The 18,864-nt window shown below is 37.3% G+C and overlaps 1 protein-coding gene across 32 annotated transcripts in view; it reads left to right on the forward strand.

The window, feature by feature from the left end:
- The window catches only part of NRCAM (neuronal cell adhesion molecule), a 142,232-nt gene that overhangs the window by 27,865 nt on the left and 95,503 nt on the right, over nucleotides 1–18,864 (forward strand). For 29 of the 32 annotated variants that reach the window (XM_041711441.2, XM_012568958.5, XM_041711450.2 and 26 more), the window contains exon 2: nucleotides 16,494–16,589. The exons of the other annotated variants lie outside the window; for them this stretch is intronic. The gene's annotated coding sequence lies outside the window, so the exon portion shown is untranslated. The remainder of the gene's footprint in view (nucleotides 1–16,493; nucleotides 16,590–18,864) is intronic. 32 annotated transcript variants of the gene reach the window in all.

Below are 18,864 nucleotides of genomic sequence, written 5' to 3' on the forward strand. Positions count from 1 at the left end.
AGCACTGTTGGCTAACATAGAAGTGCTGCTGTTCAGTGCCAACAGCCCCCAAGTGAGGTGATAATTTCAAAACCAGCTGAAGGAACCAAACACTATGAATGGTCAAGATCAGTGCTTAAGCTTCTGCACAGACTTTTTTTGTTACTCATGTATTGTCATGATGAATGTGGCACAGATTAGCCTCTGAAACTGAGGGATTGGGAGAAACAGATTGACCTAAAGGACTGGAAGCTTGTTTATGTGCATGTGTTTGAAGGACAGAAAGGATGAGTGCAGTAGGTAAGAGTAACAGCTGGAAAGTGGGGAGATATCAGGAAAAACCCAAAGGAAAAGCTGAAGCTTGGATAGCAGAGAGCATGAGATGAAGTCAAAGTGTAGCAGTATAATAAGAGGTGGGATACAGATGCACAAAAGGTTTCTCTAGGCTGAAATGTGCTTATGAACAGCATCCATTGCACAGCTTCAAAGGCTGACTCCAAAACTTTGAGGTCATCTTTCTATTGCTGTGTATTCCCCTGCAAAAGCCTAAGTTGTCTCTTCTGCCAGTGACGTTTTGCAAAGAAAAGTTTCCTTTTATTATTTTTCTTCTCTTTAGATGACTTGTGCAGAGGTCAGAGTTTAAATCACTTGGAACAGATCTGAAGTTCCATTTCTGCTTTTAAGCTATGTCGTTATTTATAATGAGGAATAGATAGAATTTATATTCCCAAAAATTTCTCTGAAGATCTACTGTAAAAGATTTGCTGAGAGAAATCAAAACACTCCAAAATAAAGGACTCAATAGAAACATTAGAATAAATTTGCAAATGTGGTAAGAATTTTCGTCTCATAGTACATGTGCATTATAATCATTACATGATCAGGCATGCTGAAATGGATGTAAATAATCATCTGCTTATATAAGGGGTAGGGCTGAAATTGTTGGAAAATTTAATTATTGTTATGGTTATAGAGATCAGGGTAAAGATAACAGTTCACCCTGCCATGAAGTTGGATGGAGGGAAAGCACACATAGAAAGAATCAAGAGGCCACTCCCAGAGTGTTAAATAGAAAAATTTTCTGGAGAAACATTTTGCAGAAGATCTCCCATTCCCTAGGACTGAATTCCCAAATACGTCTAGCATGGACGACTTGTCTATTTTCAGATACCTACTGGTAGTCTTATCTGGGTCTTTTTCTCAGTTTCTTCTCCTGGAGTTGGTGTTTGCAGCATGGCTGAAGCCCCGGCTTCCAGGCTTAGTGACAGTGCTGTCTTTGTGCTGCTGGCGGGTGATCTGTCAGCTCTTTTCCTGCCAGGCAGGGGGGTTTGCAGCACACAAAACCCCAGTTCCCGCTGCCTGCTGGGACAGCACAGAACTCAGTGGCTTTAATCACGTGCCAGCTCACAAAAATACATTGGGTTTTCCAACCTTGTAGCTAAGATCAAAATCATCTCTAGTGTAAGTTCAGTTTTGTTGGTGTTCCTAGCCTCTCTGCCTGGGGCAAAAGGAATTCCTAGGTATTGTAAGGAAAGAGATATGGGGTTTATTTTCTTCTTTATCTTAGTTTTGCTGTTTATTAGAGGAGTCAGGTGGTTTCTGTGGATTGCTCACTTTCTCAGCAGGTGGTGAAAATCAGTTTGATGCCCTGCAGTTTGGACAGGTGTTACCAACATATGTACTGGGTGCAAAATGAAAATCTCTTGCTATCATTCTATTCTGACTTGTCTTCTCCAGACTGTGTTGTTATCAGTTGTTGCTGTAGTTCTGTTTCCAGTGTTTCAATACCCAGGTGCCTGAACTAGCTTTCTAAATATAAATGCACTTTCTGCTTGCCTCTGGTATATAAAAAGGGTAAGGACATATTCCACAGTGATTTCAGGGAATAAAGCAGAGCTCAGATGAATGGGAGGCAGGTTTAGACTGTCAGACAAGTTTAGCTGAAAGTGAAACATACAGTTGACATAGGTATATCACAGTGTTTGCTGGAAAAGGGGGCACAATTTGTACATGAAGATTCTGGGCACTGCTGACACTTACTTGTAACATTGCAATTTGAATTGGACTGGGAACTGGGATCAGGAGAATTGGGCTGGGGAGGAGACAAAAAGCAGAACCAGGTTATGTCTGGGAAGCCCATATACACAGTGAAGAACTACTATCTCTTACTGTGATATTGTCATCACCAAAGGTTTTTGTCTTCTGAAGTGTGTGTGATTCTCACACTGGTGCGTATCATCTGCTCTGTAGCCCTGAGTCATTTCTGCTCTCAATAGGGAGCAGCCAACTTGGCTGTGCCATGTTAAGTTGTATTTGCAGCTTGTAGAATTCTCAGTATAACAGTGTTACATTTAAATCTATATTAAAAAGATTTTTTTAAGTTTTCATTTTCCAAATAAGTGAAGGTTCTTGTTCTTCACTTTATTTGTGGACATCTGAATTTTGTTGGCTTCTGTATTAACACAAAAGGGATGAGGGAATATCTCTTGGCACCAAAGTTAATCCAAGTTCAACATCATTTATCAGGTTACATGGAGGATGTCATGCCTTTGTAAGGCTGGCAGAAAAGTGAACTCTTTTAACAGGACTGCCATTAGCATGAGATTTCAGTGTGTTTAGTTCTCGTTCAGTTTAAACATAAAACCAGAATGACATTCTTTAATTACCAGATGCCATTGTTATTTTATCAAGATTTTTTTCAAAATAGGTTTTGACTTTAACTTACAGTTGTTTTGGTTTTTTTTTTAATGCAGATACCATCACTGAGTTGGTAGTGGTGTAATTGGCATGAAGACACAAATCTTCAAATATCCTCAGGAGCTGAGGAAGCTGAAAGTTTTGCACTCCATGCTTTAAACCTGAATCTCTATCTCAAAAGAGTTCTTTAATGAATTTTTTATTTTGGTAAAATAGACATTTTCTCAGTGTTTAAAGTCAAAACAACATTAAATGTTAATAATGCCACAGCTTTAACTTGCTGTGTGCTTTAAAACTACCTTAGTGCTTCGAAGTCAGTTGGCAGCACTCAGTGTTAACCTCAATCAATATATGCCTGTAAATCCTTTTAAAGAACCTGCAGTGCCTATTTTTTCTTATACTATTTGTTTGCTTGTATTTTCTTCCTTTAATCTCTTTGAATTTCAGTTTCCCTCTTGAATTTGGCTTTGTCAATAGTATACACTTACTCTCTTGCTATTCATAGTGTTTGGAGAGTAAAAGTATGTTTTTAAAGTTGTTTGTTCCTTGTGGTCCTTGCCCATGTATTTTTCTGTTGGAACCCAGCAATGTTTTTCCTTTTCTGATAACGGAGAACTGTGCACATATACCACCACTGGCTGTTCTGATGGATTATCCTAGACAGACTATGACACTGTGGCAACTGCAGAAAAGAAAAACAATCTGATTTGCAATTGGAAAACAGTTCTACAGCAACAGCAGAATAAAATGCACTTTTTATTTTATGTACTGGTTTATTTAATATGTCTTCAAGTCTCTAATCTTTGTTTTTCCATAATCATTCTTTAGGTATTTATTGCTTTTATTTACATCCTCATAAACTTTACTGTTCTTTAAAGGAAAATGAAACAGTAGCTAAAGTAATTAATATGTTAACTGGTTAATTTTAGGTTTAAGTATATTTTCAAATAACCCCCCCCCCCCAAGCTTAGCAAAGTGAAAATATATTTTTATTTCTGTATTTGTAGAAAAGAATTGCTAAAAGCTTATTTACTAAGTCAAGAGGCCCACTGGAATAATCTCTTATTTAAGATGAAAAAGAAATGTTTTCAGTGTTTTGATGCTAAATCATATTTTTTAATATGCTATATTTGCTAAGGTAATTTCCAAATACATTTTGCAGATTTGCAGTAAGACTTTGGTTTATCATAAGTTGGCATTTCACCCATCACAGATCCTGAGCCAAAATATTCCTAGTTTTAAAATGAAGTAACATCTCTATCGTCATGCTTTCAGGAAAGACTAATAATATATATTGATATCAACAGACCATAATAGTATAACTAAAATATTCATGTAAGATTAAAGTTACAAGTTGGATTTTTCCAGTAAATAGTGAAGTTAGACAAATACTTGAAGATTGCTTCAAGTGTAACTCTTTGGAACTGGGGATTTTCTTAATATGGAGAGAGAGAAGTAAATTAGAAGACCATGTGATGAGTGGCTTTAATGGAGTATACACAGATCCCTTCTATACCATGATTTTTCTTTGTGTGTCAGAACAGTGACTAATATTAGTATACTGAATAAAATAGCATCAGTTGTAGTCATGGCCTTAGAAGCCCCTCAGAGACAAACCCCTTACTTTCTGAGTTCACTTTTGATTAGTGTGTATGTTGTAGACTCATCACCTTTGAGGCATGAGGCTGCATTTGTTTGGTGCGTGTATAGATACTTTTGGAGGAGAACACAGCACATTTACCTCAAGCACCTGCTGGAAGTGCCTTGGTTTTCTGGGTAGAGCAATTTAGAAAACAGAGCTGCAGTCTCGTGTGTAAGTAAAACCTGATGGACATTTCCACTGAATTTGTAAAACAGGTAGCTATTTTGCAATTCTATATACGGCGTACAATTTGGTAAGCAAAAAAGTGCTTTAAATTGATTATATTTGAATACAGAAATTATATGTAAATTAAATTCCTCCTTCTACAATTGAAAAGTAAAATAATTTGATACCTTTAGACTTGTGTTGTACATCCTAATGAAAGGAGGAGACGAGACGGTGTGATTGCAGAGGGACTACATGGCCTCAGGGGGTAATCTAAAATAACTGTACCTGCTGCTGTCACAGCTGCTGGAGTTGCAGCTCTGCCATCTTCCCAACTGCTCCAGTTCTGTCTGTGCAGCAGCTCTGGCTGCTACAAACCAGGTTTGCTGTACAAAAAGCAGTTAGTAAATAACTGAACTGGATGGTTGGCAACTCCAGCAGCCTCCTGTGTGCAGAAATTATTCCAAACACCTTTGCTATCTAAGCTGTTAATAAAGGAGAGGTACATCTGCTGCTCATCAGGTTGTTTGATCACTGCAAAACAGGCTTCTGCAAAGTTCAGGTTCTTGTAAAGATCTCTAGCTTTTTTTTAAATCCTGTAGGAAGTAATTTGACAAATGTGTGAAGTAAGGAAAAACCTATAAAGGGCACAGCTTCTTTGGGGTTTTTAAGCAGTGATAAAGCCAGTTTCTATATGTGTATATGTGTATGAATATTTAATCTCTTACTGCAGAGAAGGCAAAATCATGCAATGCATACGAATCATAACCTGGACCTGCTATGAGTTTGGATGTGTGGTACTTTGGCTGTAATGAAAATGATGTTAATTATTTTAATAAAAAATCCATATTATAATATTTAATAATGACTTTATTTCTACATGAATCCTACCCTTCTTCTTTGGTCTTTTTGGATACTGTATGCAACCTGCTACTTTCTTCTTCCACTGCTAGAGTTTTTATAGTGTATTTTCTTCCTGAAACTATCTTTTGAATGTGTGCTTTTATTGCTTAGTTCACCTCTATATAGAGGTGAACTAAGCAAACTAAGCATCAAATATTTATATTTGCAATATAGTTTTACTGTCTTTAAAGGAAATGCAAATAGTTCTTTTTTTTTTTTTTTTTGTTGTTGCAGAGGTGAAAAAGCTATTATGTTTGTGTGGCTCCTGTTTATTGTTCCCACAGTGGCTACAATAAAAATGAAATATTTATTCTATTCATGCAACCCAAATTCAGCAGTTAGTTGGTACACTAAAGCATTTGGTAACATACATAATATTAATGACACGTAGTCTTTGTCAAGATGTGAATGGCACATCTAGAGACAATGTTTTGAAATACATAATATTAATGACACGTAGTCTTTGTCAAGATGTGAATGGCACATCTAGAGACAATGTTTTGAAATCACATGTATAATTACAAAGAAAAATATCAAATGTCCCGTTTCCATAAATAATGCCAAATTATTCAAATGTATTTAAAATCAAATATACTTCTAGCTGGACTGCAGCAAGTAATGGTTTCAAGCCTTTGAGTATTTTTTCTTTTATATCCAGGTCAATAGTGAAATTCTTTATAGATCAGTAGTCATGAAAATTAATTTGCCTATCAGAATACTGACAAAAAAATCTTTTTAAAATTGAGACGATGAAGTCTTAATTGTATAGTATGAAAGGGCTCTGCTGTAGTGAAAAACTTGCAATGTTTAAGAAGTTAAACATGAAAGCAGTTTAAAGTGTGTTTTTGGGGTAGCTGTTAATGTTTTAATCTCAGAAATAGAAACCAGGTTTAAAGTGAAAGTTTGTGGAAGATGAAGCCCAGAAATGCAGTTATGTGCTACTTTTCCCTTTTGAAAATAGTCAAATTTATCAAAATGGGTGCTTCCATGCCACAGCAACCATTCCCAGTGTGGGTGTGCATGTTCACACAGGTATCCTGTGTAGCTGATCAGTTTTTAACACCCCCTCCCCTTCCCCACTTTGTGCTGCTCCAGCTCCAGCTGTGCACTGCGGTGGTGCCTCAAGGGCTCCCCTCTGGTGCCAGCAGTGGGCACTGGGAAGAGCTGGGACACAGAAATTCTGGCACAGGATCAGGAGGTCAGCAGGTGTCTCCATCTGTTTGGTTTTTTTTTTTTTTTTTTAAATTAAGACTGTTTTACTGCTGAGTGCTGATTTTTTGAATGAAGATCTTGTATTTGGAATTTACTGGAAGAATTATTACAGATTTGTGACACTTTCACCAAACAGCCTTGACTGCAATACTTGCTGGAGGAGAGACTGGAGATAAAATGTACCTTTTTGCTAAGTAGATGCAAACCCTGTGGAAAATTCCTGTCTCTGAGGAAAATCCCTATTCACTGTGTTTTAGGATCTTTGCATAGCAAGGACAAAGGGGTAGAAAAGAGGGTTTTTTTTTAACCTCAATATGTTCCTCAGATGTGATCTGCAAGGAGGAGAGATTGTCTTCTCTGTCTCTGTAAACAAGCTGTGCCACTGATGGGCAAAGTGCTCAAGATTGGGTGAGCCACAGCCGGTGCTGCTCAGTGTGAAGGAGAAAGCACTGCCACACACCACGTTCCTCTTGCTCTTATTTAAAAGCAAATTACAGCTGTCTGTGCCAGTGCTTTGGGGAGCCCAGTTTGTTTGTATGCTTGGCATGCTGTGTTTATGTACAGCCCTTAAGGAGTTTCAGGTGGCTAAACTTAGTTTCAAGTTGTCAGTCAAGTTACTGACAGAATTCAAGCAGACAGCTTCTAAATTCTATCAAAATGATATAGAGAAAGAATGGTAGATAGCTAGAGAGCATTCAAGTAAAGTTTAAGGTACTGATAATTTGGATGTTTCTATGTGTGATGATAGATGAGGGTGTACAGAGGAACATCAGCAGCTGAATGTGGCCTCCATTCCAGCTGGATTCTCTTTGGGTAGTGCAGGCCCAGGTGTAGCACATATAGCACATGCAGAAGTTCAAACAACATGTGTCTTACCAAGAAAAAGAAAACTCTTGGACAGATGAAACATCCCAAAAAGATTTCTACATCCAAAGAAGACTCAATTTCATTAATTTTTTTTCCTTCCCTTGAGAACGGACAGAATCTTGATTCTGTCTTTTTGGGATTTTTTGTTTGCCTGATTGAATGGTGTTTTTTGAATGGAGCTTTTTGTTTTGTATTCCTGTTTCATTTGTTTGGGTTTTTTTTACAGAATCTAGATTGTAACCTCACTTCATAGCTGTCATCTTCTTCCTTTTATCCTCTTCCCTTTCTTTCATGGGCTTGATTATGTTGGGGTTTTTTTTATTTGTTTGGGGGTTTTTTTGTGTGTTTTTTTTTTTTTTTTTAATGTGTGGTTGATGCAAATTCATTTTGGCTATGCGCTTAATATCTTTAGTTTCAGTAACTTCCAATTAGCTACAGGCACTGCAGCACCAGCAGATCTGTTTTGTTTCTGAAGCTGCAATTGCTTTTCTAGCTGCAGATAAATCTCATCCTGAGGTTGGGAAGTGCACATTTGTCTACACTTACGCTGTGTTTCTGTATATTTAAATGACTTTAGGCATCGAGTAGTCAAGGGCACTCATTGTGCCCAAAGAGGAAGGGCAAAGTATTTGTTCCACTATGAAAAGGGATAGAGAGCAGTACTAGAGAAGATCTTAGTATAATTAAAGTTAATGCTGTGAATCTTATTATGGTGCTTCCTCATTAAAAAGTAACATGAAAACATAAAGAAAGCCCATGTGTAACACTTAACTGGATGTGCTGGTAAAATAATAAAGTGAATGAACCTTGAGTTATTTGAAGAGGACTCTTCTCAGTCAGCTGTGCTGGAATTGCTTGGGGGAAATCTCACACTCCTTGGCAACTTCTCTGTGTGCTAAACAGCTTATGTGCCTTACGTATGTGAACAAAGGCTCTCCCTGTAAAGGATTAAGAGAAATAGGACCTGTGTTTGCCTCCCCAGAGCCTGTGGGAAAGGATTTTCTGTAGCTGCAGATAGTCTGCTTTGGCTGGTACAATGAACTTCAGGAAAATGTAGAAAGGAGACAAAGTCTAAGAATTGTGATCAGGGCATACACGCTACAATTATTTTGGAACATAGAATAGTTATTCAGGTCTAGTTAAAAATTATTTAACCTGATTTCCCTACCGTAATCTGTTGGTGGCTGGTAAGAAGTAACTGGCTGTGTTCTTGTATCATCCTCTTGTTTGTAGGAAAGAATAAAAAGCAAAAGGAATAAATGATTACTGAAAGAGCAACAGCAATGGGTTTAATTAAAGTACCTCCATGAAATTTCAGTGGTAACAGCTTAAAACCAGTAGAAGTGGTTATGATGAAGTTTTAAAGTAAATAAATAAATTCTATAATCCTTAGGGGAGCCTTCTCTTCACAGTTTTTACTTTGTAATATCCTAGATTTATTAGATTCTCTTTAAAATTCACTTACCAACCCAAGTACTTGGGTTGAATTTTTGGGATAAGGATATGCAGGTGACGGTGAATAATCACATTGCATATCATGTTATCCCTGTGAAACTGTCTTTTTGGATGGCATCTCCACTTTAAAATATTTTCAGACTCTACAATCATAAAGGTATCTTTCATAAAGAAACTCAAAATTTTTGCACACAAAATTATGATTGCTGAAAATTTTACTGGGAAAGTAATGGAAATTTAAGCTGGAAAATGAAAAAAATAAAATCAAATTTATATATGCAAAAGCATGGCAAAGAGAAGATTAATCTAACAAAACGTGTACAAGGAACAAAGCTAAAGCAAGGCTATGCATTTCTTTAAGTCTCATGTAGGAAATGGAAACATTTTGCCTCTTGCTTTTCAAACTAACAGTAGTAGTAGTAATATGATCCAGCATGGTGTAATCATCAAATTGAAATACCATCTTCATTTGTGTGAACGTTAATGGTGTACATTTCAATACTGAAGTCTGTACTCTGAAAATTATGATTGTTTTTAAAGCTTCTGTATACTTACAGTGAGCAAAGTAGCAGGTAAAAGAAGCAGACCATTTTTTTATTGTACTATGATTGTGAGTCTGTGATCTTCTTCATCGCCATAACCTAACTGCACCAGCAGCTTTTATTTTGGGTATTCCTTTGCCCCATTCCTGGGTAATTGTGACCCATGCTGCATTTTAGAGTTACAGATCCCATGTGTTTGCCCAGTCCAACCTACCAGAGTCCAAAGCCTGTCTCTGGGGTTAAACTCCACCATAAGGTTAGATCTTCGGCTACTTGAAGGTCTCAAATGAGTATTGCACTCACTGAATTTTGATGGGAATATGACTTTGACCTCAGCATAAATGATTTGTTATTTTTCCTGAGTATTATCATATATCTGGAAGGAGTTGTGGATATTTGGAAAGGAAAGTAAAAAATATATGGGAAATAAAAGATGGATGAATATTTAGTGTCATCGACAGTTCCTAGATATTTCTCAGAATCGTTATTTTATATTTTCTACCAATCAGATGTCAAAGTAAGGGATTGTGTGCTGTATGTGCACATCAGTTTTTTTTCTGCTTAAACAGTTCAAGAGGTCAAAAAATAGTTTTGTTAATAAGTAAATTGTGCACTAAGTCATTCCTAGTGGTTATATTAGTTTAAAGCTTCCTGAGCCTGAAATGATACTAAGATTTAAAAGGGAAATATTATGATTAGAAAAAAAAAAAAAAAAAGTGAACATTTCCAGAGGCAGACATTATTATTTCTGTTGAAGAAAAAAAGCTATTGTGACTGAAAACCTTCTAATAGAAGTGTGTTGGGAAGTAAGGGAGCTATATCAAAGGCTTCTTTTTAAGTCTCCACCACAAAGAGCCTGTTTTATTATCATAGCTGCTGTCCTAGCATTCAAGTGACAGATTTTGCTATGGTTTTGAGCTGTCCATTAAATATAGCACCTCCATTTTTTGAATGTTTTGAGCAGCCCACAGAGTAGCTACTGTCTGAAAAGTGGGAGTCGCAGTGGGAAGCTGAAGGGGAATGGGCCTCTGGAGCATTTAGTGTTTAATGGATCTACAGCTGTAGTGAAGCAGTGTGCAGAAATAATTCTGATTAGGCTTGGTCAATCAGATGACAAAATGAGCCTTGCCACTCCATCATTCAGCTCTAAAATTCAGAGAACAATTTCTGTTTAAACCCAGTTAAACACAAAAACTCTGGTCAGTCAGTTATATATGAGCTGATTTCTTGATATAATATGCTGTCAAAGGTTGAGGGGAGCAAATAGTTATATTGCTGCATTACCCAGATCATTTTCTTCTGGGATGTCATTATGGAAGGAATGATTGAAACCATGAAAATAGCTATTTTGAGAATTAAATGTTACTAAGTAAAAATAACAGATAATAATATATATATAATACTGTGCCACGTTTGTGGCATGGTAAGTAGCTTCTTATTTACAGTTTCATGTCTGCTGTTGTTGTTTGACTGTACAGCTGTAAAAGTGCAGTTAAAGATTAGTAACTGAATGGCAGAGGTTTTGCCGAATCAACACTGTATTATTTGATGATACATTTCCACATTAAAAAATTAATGACCTGTAATGGTAATTAATCTCTGATTTTTTTATCCTTCTCAGCTAGGTGTTTGCAGCTCTAGGATCAAGACACTTATGTGAAGTGAGGGCTCGAATTAGGATACTCTGGTTCTATTTTGGCAAGTTTAAGAGTTCAGGTGGATGCAGTCATTACTGAACCTCACTGACAATCTGCTTTGAAGCAGATTCTTAATTCTAGCTCATGCTTTTTTGAGGAAAAACATTGTTCTAAGAAGCCTTAAAAATGGAATAGGTTTCAAAAGGACCAGTTATTGTTGAAGTTATGAAGTTATTGTTCTGAACTGGTTTTGGTGCTAATAGAGACTGACAGAATTTATCCTGCTACCTATAAAAAGGTGCAAAAGCCTTAAAGTTAGAAATGTTTTAACTGGACTTAAAAAACCCCAAACAAACAACTCCCCTCAAAAAAACAAAAAAGAAAAAAAAAACAAACAAAACCAAACAAAAAAATCCATCAATCAAACAAGCAAAAGTACCCCAAATCAACCAAACAAAAAAACCAAACCAAAAATACCTCCAAAAAACCCTGAAAAACTCAAAAAAAAGAACCCCAAACAAACCCAAAAACCACAAAGGGAAAAACCTGGATTTGTAACAGAATGAAACAGAAAGTTTTTAAACAGAGCTTCTTTCTTTAAGAGTTGAAAAAAATGTTAATTTTCAGTACCAGTGTTACTTCAATGTAGTTCTTTGGAAAGGAAGGGTGGTCCAGAGGCTCATGTGGTGTATGAGATCGGTGTCTGTAGGACTGTGGGCAAGCACATTTGACTCTTTAAAATGTTTGCCTTTATTTCTCAGTACATTTTTACATTCTTGCATTGGAAGTTCACCGCTGAGTACAGATTATAGTTTTTGCAGCGATCTGTCTCTTAGACACCCTGTTGGAGATAGGGGATTGTCCCACTGGCAAGTCATCAAGTAGAATAAATGTAAAGGAGAAATTAAACTATATCTCTAAGTATATAGGCAAGTCACAGGTTGCTGTTTGAAAGGAAATTGTCTTTAAGATCTGGAGAAAAATGAAAAATGAAGCATAAAAAACCCTATATATATGTGAGGGGTTTTTTTGTTTTTTAAAAATTTTTAATTACTCTTAAAAAACCAAACAAATGGGAAAATGCCCTAATAGTGTGAGCGTAATTTTATTAAAAGGTTCATGCAGCTAAGCAGATTTAGCTCTGCAGTTCTATAAGTACAGGGAAATGTTTAACCCCTATTGTATGGCCACAAAGGCTGTGCTGATCACACAGAAGCTTGGGAGGGCCGAGGACAAAGCGCTGGGCGGCTGGAAACAGCTTCTCTTGTGCGTGCCCCTGCACACCGGCCAGCAACAGCAGGGCTTAGCACCCGAGTTTTGTCAAGCTTGCAACATGAAGGGGAGCATGGTACAAATTCTTACCACTTACTAAAAGGAAGAAAAGAAAAAGTAACCCACCAAAAAAGGAAGAGGACCATGACAGCTGTATAGCTACACGCACAAGGTAATGGCCGAGTTCCCTTCTCTATCCTGGAACTTCCCACTCACTCAGTTGAGATTTATGTACCTTAGTGTTAGTATGATTTATTGGAATGAAGTACCATGAAAAAAAATTGAGATATAACTTTGAACAGGAGAATAAACCTACACTACGTAACTTACTGAAACATTGAACTTTGATTAATTGTCTAGGAATTGAAAGAATGAGGTTGTAATTTATATCCATGAAGGAAGGGCATGACTTTGCAACATATTAAAGATCAGATGGAATCTGTATTCTGTTTTTATTAGTATAATATGTGTAAAATTTGGGCATTGTTCTTACGGATGCTAATATAATCTAGGCTGGACTACCCACTCTAGGAAGTGTCTTCATGAGGATGTGTGTATTAGTAATGAAAAAACCAAAAAGCTACCTTTGTTGTATTTCCAGTGTATTTTTTTCCATTATTACTTTGGCAGAATCATCTGGGGTGGGGAACACCCAGAAATAAGATAGATATGACAGCAAGATGGATCACTGCCCTCTCAACAAACCAGGGTGCTTTCTCCTCTTCTGAGAGCTCCTCATTAATCCTTAGCTCTGAAAGAAGAAATTATACAAGGCTGAACAATGGAACTCTGCAGTACTGGATTGCATAAAACTCTGCTTAAATACATTCAATATCACAAAGCAAATATTTTATATGAAAGAACTTTGCACAGTATTGTAAAGTAAACAGAAATTGAATTATATATATGTGTATCTAGATACAGTATTAATTTTATGAGAAAGCTGCATATTGTCTCACTATTGCTTTTTAAGGTTGCATGAAAATATTAAAGTATTTTGAGATTTTAAAGAATATTTTTGAGTAAATTTTATGTAAAACCATTTAGCCAATCAGATTATGAAATAAAAAATGGAATTTTTGTATTTTGGGTTTTTCACATTTGAATTTTTTGATAGTTACCTATTGGAATCTATGTATTTCCTTTTCTAAATTTAGGTTTCCTGAAGTCTATGAACACTTCTACAAGAAAAAGAACAATACTGTGTTAAGTGTAGTTATTTCATGAATAGCTGAACAAATAAGTATGCAGTAAGCATAATGTCAGGAGCAGAAAATTAAAAAGTGTGTTTATATTTCCACAGTATGCTAGTGACCAAGCAAATTATATGACTCCAAATATATCTCATAAATTTTAAAACATATTTCATCTAATCTACGGACCTCTGGCAGAACCATCATTTTTACTCTCATCCTTGATTTTTATTTCCTACTTGTTTTTTCCCTTCTTTTAGTGAATCTTATAAGTCTTGAAAAGATTACTTGTGGTGTCAACAGAGCTGTGGTTTTCTGCTGTATATGAGGTCTAATACAAATCATCCCTGGGTTTCAAAACATGCCTGACTTTTAAACAATGCCCTTGAGGCTACAGATGTTCTTAAATTGCAAAAACAAGAAGACAGGGACAAACACCTGTCATCAAGGTAGGCTGGTTGGCAAGGGCTGGGCTACATCTGCCTTTCAATGCTTTAGAAAATGAGTCTTAAAAAAGAAGGCTGGCCATAATCTGAGTGTGGTCTGGGTGCTGTGGTGTTCCTGCAGCCCTGATAAGCAGCTGGTACCTTTTAGTTCAGAGTACCTGGGATAGTGGGGGCTGCGTTGCAGCATGCCAAAGTCATGATGTTACAGGCTAATACTGTAAATCCTGGGGTCTGCTCCAGTGGGTACCATGGAGGCAGGCAGAGGCTGCAAATGAGGATGCAGTGCCTGGAACATGAGAATTTCAGGGACGTCAAGAGTGGAGAATCAAAACTTAAGGCAGTCTTACCCATGCTGTTGTTTGGAAGGATTCTCCAGGCTGGAACATTCCCTAAAGCATGCTCAGGTTTTGCCTTGGAGACAGCTGGGGGATGGAACCAGCCAGGAAGCAGCGTGAATGGCAGGGTGGATGTGGCTGATGCCTTGGTGTAACGGGAGCTGTGTGATCAATGTCAGGCTGTGCTGTGGTCAATTAGGAGCTGCACGCAAGTTCTGTGTTGACTTTGGCTCATCCAGGTCCTGCTGGTTTGCAGGCAGCTTTTCCAGCTGAATATAGAGGCAGGGGGTTGGAAGTGATTTGAGTGCTTGAATAAAGATTAAGGCAATGAAGTGAATCTCCTAAGAGAATTTCACCCCAGTGAAATAAATTATATATGTATGCCAAACCTCCTGATGTTACAAAGAAAATGTATTGTTTCCAATGTTTTGTTATGTAAGAGCAACAAGTTGTTTTGGAAAAGCATGATAAAAAGCAATTTATGAGATGTATTACTTGTTACTGAAAGAAATAGCTACAAGAGAGTTCTAGTCAACAGTTAAGGTTTGGCCAACTTGCAGGTCAATCTAACAATAAAAAGGCTTTTAAAAGTATATGAAAAGAAATTGTATGACTGAATTATCAATTTGAAGAGAAATTAAACTGATCTTCCTGTATCACCATTGTTAGCTGAGCAGCACCAATCTGCAGTTAAGACTAAACAAACATTAATTACTTTCCTAAAAATAAAATGTATATGTTTTTATGTACAATATGGATATTCTCAGTTCAGTCAGAGAGAAAAGGAGAGATTTCTGCCAGGCTGGGCCCAGGAAAGAGTTTGAAAGTAATGTAAATAATTAATTCACTATCTCTCTTTTTGTTCACGTTGTTTATAACTACGTTCTGCCACCGTGCGTCATTCAGCATGCACCAGTGGTGTGAGATGTTTTTACTTTAAGACCAATTAAATTGGCCTGCATGATGTTCTCTATAAAAAGAGCGATGTATTTGAAATAAATCAGTTTAGTTCAGTTTTTTTAGCCTTCTGGCTTGGAGTTTTCATTATCCCCATCCTGCCTCAACAGCGACAGTACAGGACACAAAATAACATGTGATGCTAATTTGTTGCTGTTTGCTGAAGTTCATCACCAGTTCACTGAAGTATGGATAGGATATTGTGACAAGCATGGCTGAGTTTTCAGATAAGCAAGGTGTAAAGCTAAAAGACTATAAGGGGACTCCTCAGAAAGTTTTTGAAGCTCACTTTCAAAATTCCTGGTCTTTGAACTTTGCTTACTTGAAAGTTTGACTCCTCATGTGCACTGCTATGGAAAGAGAGGCAACTTGTTCTCAACAAAATATTAAATGTGTTTAAAATAGGTTAAAGTAACAAAAAGTAAGAGATGAGAGGAACTGGCTGCAGAATTCTTGTCAATAAATGAAGAAGGTAGTAACTGAATTCAAAACAAGCCTCTCCTGCAGTCTTCTCTTTCTGTTTTGTGCTTTTAAACTGGGGGAGGAAGGGAGCAGGGGATGTGAGTCCCACCATTCTACTAGAATTTAGGATGTTCTCCTAAAAAGTAGGAGTTAAGACAAATTACAAATTTCCCTGAAGTCACAGCCCTCTCTTCCTGGGGCAAGTGCTGTTTGTGACTAAACATTTCCATTTTCCATTTTACATCCACCTCTTCCAGTGGATGTCTTTAGAACTTTGGGCATCCATAGCACAAAGAGTACTGACGTGTTTAGTCCTGAGGTAGCCAGTGTGCCTTAAGTTTGGTTACTGACCACTGAAAAGAAGTGGTTAAGCTTCCTGATTGTGTTGCTCAAACTTTGTGAAGCACTGACTGGTTATCAATAATGGTGTAGTGAACCTGGACAAACCATGGTTTATCTAGTTTGATATGATATAAGTGGCTATTTTGGAGAGCTAAATGCAAAACACAGCTTTGAAACCTAGGGAGCTGCTTTTCTTTCTAATGCTTCTTGTTTTTACTTTGGCCCAACATATACTAATTAACTAGTATTAAAATACTATTTCATTTGACTTAACTGAATTTAGTATTGCAGCTTTTTGAAGACATGTATGAAGTGTTTGTTGTAATTTAAGAGTGAATGGAATTATTTACCTCTGTAAATATTTCAGGTTGCATGTTATTTTTTCAGGCAAGGCAGTAACATAAAGAGCTGTCATACAGGAGATAAGAAAAGGAGGAAAAGTAAAGAGTGAGACCAACTTTCTCAGAAGGTATTTTTACAAAGGTAAGAGAATTTTTCTGTCTAAATTTTATTTTCCCATTCTAAGTGGGGAAAAAAACCTAAGCTGCTGGCATTGAGTTCCTATCTCTTAGGTTACCAGGATATTTGTATAACATGTTATGCATTTTACTTGTATTTTCATGTTTGTTTGAGTTAACAGTCTGTGATTTATGTTAGGTTGTTTTTGGTTTTTTTTAATTTCAGCTCAGATTTTAACTGAAGAGCATATCAAAATATGTTAACTAGAAAAGCAGCTAAAAATATTTCATAGTTGTACATAATTGCAGGTAGCCTTAATCATCTCTGATGTTCCTTACTGGAGAGAACAGGTGTCAGGGCAAGTCAACTAGTGAAACAGTGAGTCTGGAAAAATGGACTTAGAAGGAACATGAAATATTGTACCAAAAAATGGGAAGTTTTTTCTTCTAGCATAGGCCACAGATTTAGTGATGGGAATGTTCTGAAATCTTTGCTCAAATGGTTTAGGTCGTAACACCTTTTTCCTAATCCCCCTTGAGCTCCTCCCTGCTCTTGTGTTTGCAATGCATAACTCTCTCAGCATAAGAGGAGCAATAGCTTTACTGGAAGTGGGCAGTGGCTGCTGAATATTCATCTGTGGTTTAATATCTGATTTTCTTAAAAATAAAAATCTTATTTGGGGTCTTGAATGTGGCTCAGTAGAACCACATGTAGTTCAGTAGAGCAGAACTTTTCTATCCCTTACAGTATGTAGTCGTGGATGGTTGAAAAGTGTTTTATCCCTCATTTATGTGGTCAAGCAGACAGAGCTTGAAAGCATCAGTAATATGTTTAAAACAGTGAAGGGAGGAGATGGTCACTGAAGCATTTTGACTTCTGTATTACCTGCTGGCAGTGTTACTGAAAGTAACATTTAGTGCATCTCTCCATGCAATGATGATACTTTGTTTGCTTGTTTATTTTTTACCTCTTCTGAAATGGTTCTTGTGTTAGTCTCTCAGGAGTTAAATGCATCATTGGATAAAGAGAACTGTTACTGTAAGGTTTTTAAACTAGACTGCTCTGAAAAAAAAATGACCATTGAAGATTCTGAAAGGCTTTTTGGATGGTAAACAAGTTGAGGAAGCTCTGAAGTTCTTTGGCTTTGCTACTGGCTGCTCTGGCTCACCAGGATCCTGGCACCCTATCACTGTGCCTTCATTGCCTCCATTGCTCCAGTTCTCCTGTCAGGGAATGCCACCATACAATACATCCCCTGGGGCTAATTGGATGAGTGACAACCAGCCAGCTCCAAAGTGACAAGTGTTTGAATGCCTAATTGGGTCAGTGCACAGGTGCCTGCTCTTCATGAATGAGATGTTCTAACTTTTCTCTGTGACGTTCTCTTGGTTCCTCTTATTTTTCCTGCAGTTGTGAAACAAAAGTGTCAATACTTTGATGTGAGAGAAAAGGCTTTATTAAAGGAGAAGGATGATTTTCCATTGCTCTGTTTTGGTTAAAATAGCTTGAGTACTGGCTGGAGAAGACACACAGAAATTCATTAAAGTGACAGAAGTTTGCTGATACAAATGGACATTTCAATAGGCAATAAGGTGAAATATTTGACTGGTAAAAACAAATACATTGCCTTAATCTCTGTGTTAGGTTCTCATACTGTTTAGACCTACGGGCTTGGGCATTACAAAAAGCATGGGAGAGAAAAAGAACTTACTTTGTTGTATCTGCACAATGAGGCTTTTCCTAAGTCAAATAAACAACTTCATATAATGAAGTCAGACACAGGCAACTGTTAGTCTTATTGAAGGCTTGGTGTGTGCATAGAAAACAACTGACATTAAGTCCACAGTCTATATTACTTAGATAAATTTGCCTTCTTTTTGTCTCTTCCACAAAGAACCATTGGCTACCTGGTTAGAAGGGGTGTCTGGAGATTGTCTAGTCCAACAGCTGCCCTGATCAAGCAGCTTGCTTCTTGGATAGCTGTTGAGCAACCATAGGGTAGAAAAGGGCTTTCTTTTGTCTAGGTGGAATTTAATCTGTTTTAGTTTGTGCCTATTGCCTTTCACCCTGTTGCTGGGCACCACTGAGAAGTGTTGTTTACCCCTGTCCCCCTCAGGTATTTATACATGTTGGTAAGATCTCTTGCAGCCTTCTCCAGGCCGGAGTCTCAGTGCTTTCAGGCTCACCACGTCAGATGCTGCAATCCCTTAATCATCTTGGCAGTCCTACACTGCACTCTGGGATGCTTATGTTTGCTTGTTTGGGGCAGCCCATGAGTGGACACAGCCCTTTAGGCACG

The sequence above is a fragment of the Taeniopygia guttata genome, chromosome 1A, assembly GCF_048771995.1.
Source record: "Taeniopygia guttata chromosome 1A, bTaeGut7.mat, whole genome shotgun sequence".
Lineage (NCBI taxonomy): Eukaryota > Metazoa > Chordata > Aves > Passeriformes > Estrildidae > Taeniopygia > Taeniopygia guttata.